This window comes from Periplaneta americana, chromosome 2 (genome assembly GCF_040183065.1).
Source record: "Periplaneta americana isolate PAMFEO1 chromosome 2, P.americana_PAMFEO1_priV1, whole genome shotgun sequence".
NCBI classification, from domain to species: Eukaryota; Metazoa; Arthropoda; class Insecta; order Blattodea; family Blattidae; genus Periplaneta; species Periplaneta americana.
The window spans coordinates 26,376,796-26,383,273 of NC_091118.1; positions in this window are offsets into that span (position 1 = coordinate 26,376,796).

Genomic DNA, 6,478 nt, shown 5'->3' on the forward strand with positions numbered 1-6,478 from the left:
AAGAAAACATACCGCTCGTGTATCGTACATTATTTTGTGCGAAGATCATTTATTACATACCTGAAAGAGGAATTTCTAATTAGTTGCAATGAAATCTCCATCTTGGTTTCTGTTCAATGACGGCAAATTTGCAAAACAAAAATATCTATCTTCAACATTGTTGCTTTAAAATATTTTCTGTGTTTACTATACTCCAGCAGGCCGTCACATACGTCTGTCTTTTTTTTTTCCCCAGTCTATTTTTTTAGTAGGTTATTTTACGACGCTTTATCAACAGCTTAGGTTATTTAGCGTCTGAATGAGATGAAGGTGATAATGCCGGTGAAATGAGTCCGGGGTCCAGCACCGAAAGTTACCCAGCATTTGCTCATATTGGGTTGAGGGAAACCCCCGGAAAAAACCTCAACCAAGTAACTTGCCCCGACCGGGAATCGAACCCGGGCCACCTGGTTTCGCAGCCAGACGCGCTGACCGTTACTCCACAGGTGTGGACACCCCCAGTCTATGATGAGTCTGGAATCTTGTTGATTTGTTCACGGCTTCCTTAATGTTACTTGCATCACGAATGCAGTAACTTTAGTGGAGTTGTAGAGTTTACTTAATTTTTGCAAATATTTAAAAACAATAATTAACAGTGCAATTTAGGTGAAATTGCAGTGGTAAGTTTCCAATTTATAATTATTACTATATTGAACGTCTCTAAAAATAATATGTTAAAAGCCTAAAGCAGTAAAATCAATATGTCACTTAAGCGGTAAGAAGAGGGAAATTGTTATGTGTGTTAGGTTGGGAATACTGAATGTGGAATTTTAGACTTTCCGCGGATTGGTTTTGTGCGGAAACCAAGCAAATATGCACGATCTCGCACAAATACTTATGCTGAACGCTATCAAATGCATGGCGGAAGTCTAATGAGTCATCTGTAAGTAATGACACAATGACAGCTGTTTTATTGGCATTATTGGACGGAGTTACGCAATTAGAGACCAACCGACAAAAACATGCTTTCGAGATATTCACCTTTGAAGAAAATCTGGTTATTTATTAAATATTCATGAAAGAAGTATTGTAACATTCATACTATTACAAATATAGCACAAATAACACTAAAAAGGGCCAACCGATTTTTAATAACAGACCAGCAGTTGAGTAAATATTGCAAAACAAAATAAATAAATACATTTTATGCAATAAACTAATTTTGCTTATAAATATCACCAGATTGCAGATATCACATTCTTGATTTTTTTCGACTTAAATAATCCAGCCAACAACAGATTTGTGCACATATCCCAATTTTTTTTTTTTTAATTGTCGGTTGGTCTATTATTGCGTATCTCCTCCAATACAGTATGCTACTATACCAAGGATCATGTAATAGTAATTCCTAAAAGAATAATTTGGCCGTCTCTTCAGTGTTGCCAACTAATACTAGATATCACCAAAAGAGGATAAAATCACACAATGCCATGTACTATAATAGTAGTAGTAGTAGTAATAGTAGTAATAATAATAATAATAATAATAATAATAATAATAATAATAATAATAATAATACGTTCCTTCCTGATTGGCATCTCTAATGTAGTATTGTCCTGTGCATCCAGAAAGCACATAATGGGGCTTATTGAATTTAATTTTTATATTTGGAAACAAAATTGAAATTACAATGGACTGAGTTAATATTCATTACAATCTCATTTGTTTTATTTTTTTCCAATAAACTTATATTTTAAAGCAAGATCGTAATTTTTATATGCGTCACTTCCGGTTTAAATTTCTTTTACGTATTGAATACCAACAAAATGCGTCTATTTTTTTCAGGATAAACATAGATAAGCGGCTTGCCGAAAAAAATACCTTTTCGTTATGAGGGGTTCTAAAAAATTTGTATTTCAGTGAACATCGACTTTTTGATGCGTCATAATACTTTATTTTCATGTTTGTATAATGGTGTAGTGAACTAAAAATGGAATATTTATATGGAAAGCAGCTCAGTATATATGTTAAGTTGGCAAGACATTACAAAATATAGATATTACAAAAGTTAAAAGCATTGATAATGTTTGTGACAGAAAGGGAATACTAAGACAAATAAATTGTTTGACAAAGTACGACTATTCAACATAAAGTCTGTCGCACAAGATAACAACAAATACCAACACAAGTTTGCATCAGAGGAGTGGTAAAAATTATAGATATAGTGTGATTTTTCATTCATTCATTGTAAAGAGAAATGTTTTCCATGCCAGACACTGAAGAGCGATATCGATTAACATAATTGTATGCCAGACATTACATAATAATAATTACTCTGATACCACAGTATTGAAAGATAAGGCGCTTCGTCCAGCAGATAGAACTCGGGAAAGGTTCGAAGGTCTCGATTCTTGAAAGTCATACCGTCAGCGATAAAATTAATATTGTATCATCTCTCAGTATTGTTACTGCAATGGACCAAGCTGCACGGATAACAGACAAGCTTGTCCCAATCATAGTGCAACATGGGAGTTTCAACAATAGAAACAAAGGACGAACGGAAATTATCAGTTGTGAAGTGACGGCAAAGGAAAAAGATGATCATTTCTCGTCTAATACTTATTTCGTAAACGTGTGGCTTAAATTTAAAGAATATCCACTAGAAAGGCTTTACATGGTGATAAAACTACCAGAAGACGATCCATATATTCGAAAATACCTGGACACAGAAGTTTTATTTCATAATGAGACTTTGATGTATACACAGATGATTCCGTTAATGGAAGAATTTCTCAAGAATCGTGGAAGTTTTTCTACACAGTCTCTCTTTCCTGAGTGTTATTACGCAAGATCTGACTCTGCGCCTGATGAAGATGTTGTGGTTCTACGAGACTTGAAACCTGAAGGATTCAAAACCACTGAAGTGAAGGCATTCCTGGACTACGATCATTGTGTCTTAGCACTGAGGGCCTTGGGTCGTCTCCACGCTGTGTCATACGGGATGAAGAATTTAGAAGGCTCTGCTTTCCACACCATAATAAGTAAGTTACGAATACAGAAATTTGCGAACTCTTCGGAGGCCGATGTAGATTTGTTCTTTAAGAAAACAACGTTAAGAGCTGTGGAGTACTTCGCTAGAGATAAGGGAGTTGATCAGACTGTTGTAAATAAATTGAAAGCTAAGTTTTCAAAATGCAGTGAATTGTTTGTCCAAATCCTAACACCAAAAGAGCCATTAACTGTGATGTGTCACGGTGATTTTTGTAAAAATAACATGATGTTTAGATATGACGAATGTGGAAAACCGTGTGAAGTCAAGTTTTTTGACCTACAAGTTGTGAAATACGCGTCACCGGGTATTGATCTGTCTTTATTCGCCTACCTGAACATGTCGTCTGAACTGAGGGAACAACATTGGGACGATCTGTTCAAGGAGTACCACACATCTGTGATAAATAACCTGGCTGAGATACTGGGATGTCCTGTGGATAATCTGATGGAAGATTATTCTCTGGAAAATTTCCAGAAAGATTTTTCAGATCACGCCATCTATGGATTTCTACACAGCAGTTACTACTTACCATTTATGGGAGTTGAGCCGGAGAAAGAGTTCAATTTCCAAGAATGTTGTCGCAAAAAGTTTGACGAGATAGCCGATATGTACGCTGAAATGGGTGGTGAGAAAGCAACTGCTAAAGTGGCGGATATCATCAAAGAACTTTTGATTATGGGTGTCATATAACCAGAGTTGAGAAAGCGTGATTAATTCTGTATTTACAAAATAAATTAAGAAATTTGAGGTTTATGTAACCTTAATTTTAGACATTTCTGTACGTATAAATATATACCTGTGAGACTTCGTACAGTGATCAGACGTTCTTATTTTGAGGGTGGCGTTCGACGTTCAAAATCATAGAATTTTCGTAATTCTCTAGTTTAAATACACCAATCGTATTGCAAATAGCTTCTCACTACATTTTATGGAGGACCCCTTCCAGTGTGCTGCAGAGCACTGAAATTTGTAGTTTCATGTGGATGGACGTTCTTGTTCCCAATTTGTTTCTTACCGCCAATAATGGCTATCATTCAGATCCATATCATACCGTAACGAATTTCCAATTACGATCTCCTCTCACAGTATTCTTTACCATTTCTATTTGTCTCATTTTGGATATAATCCTAGCGTTCAATTTAAGAGTAATATTCATTGCCCCGAAACAATATTACGGGAAAGAATATGGTGTACGTAAACTAGATATTTACCGAATTTCTATCAGAGTATTGACACGTGTTGCATTCGATGTAATGTTCATGCTTTTGTGTTACTATATAACATGCAAGTGACGAATGTAATCATATTCTAAAAATTTAATTTATACAGAGTGGAAGTGAAATAATCCTGCATATTGAAATAGACGATAAGGTACACATAAAGAAATAGAAAACCAATAATTACGTTTCTTGATTAAATTCACGGTTTATTAGAAAATTTAGTTGAAAGTTTCAGCAATCTGGCAACATCGCCGCTAACACAGTCTTCTTTCTTCTCACAATGCAGATGTAAGAGGTCAAGAAACTTAGGTCTGTCTCTGTACGCGAACCTCCCTGTCATTCAGTTGCTTGAAATTAGTGGTTTTAAAATTAAATTTACACGAAAATCATCCGCTTTATTGAAATACGCCAGAAGGATAATAGTACATTATGCAACGAGGTAATTAAGAAGTGAGTATGGATATTTATGAAACGAGCGCAAGCGAGTTTCATAATTTTCATACGAGCTTCTTAATTACCATTATAGGCGAGTTTCATACGACTTTTTATGCTCGACCATATTTCTAACTTGATAGGCCTATTATTAATTTTATTGTAGGCTATCTGACCTGGAGCAATGTCCCGTATGTTGTGAGATGTGCGCAGACGCGAAAGTATTGATTTTTTCCGAGGAACAGATGTTCACATTGACCTTGCTAGGCCATAAGAACCTACAGAGATAAGATTGAAATTAAATTAGACATTGAAAAACGAGATGACAAATTGAATTTATTTGAATATTATTTACAATTAACGCTAATTATTATAGTAACAACATAACCTTCTGCGACAGTATTGGATTTCCAGCCTCCGTGACTTTTCGCTAATTCTCTTTCGATTGCATATCCGAGAATAATCGATACTTGCGGTTTTATAACGGTAGAAAGCTGAACAGTTGTAACCTGAGTCGTCATTGGCTGAAAGACCTGACCTTTAATGAGTAGGTGTACTTTAATGACATGCATTAAAGGTCTGCTACCAGGTGTATAATTACTACATTTCGGCATGGTCGAGCATAAAAGATTATTTATTGGATTTTCTATCGATATGAACAAAAATCACGATCCTACTCGCAATAGTTACCGAATAAGAGGGTGTTAAACATTTGGAAAAAAAAATTATTATGATAAACTATGAACTTTCCACCAATATGATGTTACTATTTTTTGTTATGTATAACATGAGCTACTCGCTCTGAAAATGTGCAGGTTATTTCATTTCCACCCTGTATGTTCTATGTATTTCGTAGTAGTTTCTAATAGATAGGCCATTTTTACATAGTCTGAAGTTACGATTCTTGAACTGTAGTTCACTTGTGCTTTTGTCTTTGGCAATCCTGATATTTAGTGCGATTTATAGTATGTTTGCACCTTACAGGTGAGTTATTATTGATCTTCATTATCTTATATGTAAAAACAGTACATCGTTCTTCTTAAGGACATTATCATAAGGCAAAAATCTATATATATATAATTTGAACTGGTAATGGAAATTACGGGAAAACGGTTGAACGGGTTTTAATAAATGGCCCCTCATTTTGAAGCTTGGAACCCAAAGTTTTTCGGAAAAGTAGTAGTTTTCAGTGAAATGTCAATTTTCCTACATAACTTTCCTATTTTCCAAAATCCATCTGTTGTCAGTTTTGAGAACTAATATTATTGAATCACGGCCGACTTGATTGAATTTCAGAACAAAACACACACTACAATAAACAATAGGCTATTACACGAAGGCCATGACCTGCAGGATTGCCGACATATTTAGAGCTCAATTCAATTTCTTATTAAAAACTGATTCTGCAGTGTATAATTTTCTGAGTACAGCTGTGTATTGGATATTCAAATCTACGAAACTTGAGGTGTTTTGATGACATTATTACCATTAGAAATTAAATATTATTATAGTTAGTATCATGATGCGTCTATTCTTCATTAATTATACATAATATTGATGCTATATTGATGACATGAAAGTGAAACGTTTTGAGGTTATGTAAGTAAATGTAGAGAATATCTTAATTTAGATCTTCATTTCTATAATTTACTGAGTGACTGCTATATATAACTACAAAACTTAAGTAAGATAATAATATTGTTATTAAAAATCAAATATTTTTATACTTATTAAACCAGTGGGGTTGGGTCTTTTTCATATACTTAATGGCGGTGTAGTGCAGATATTGATATGT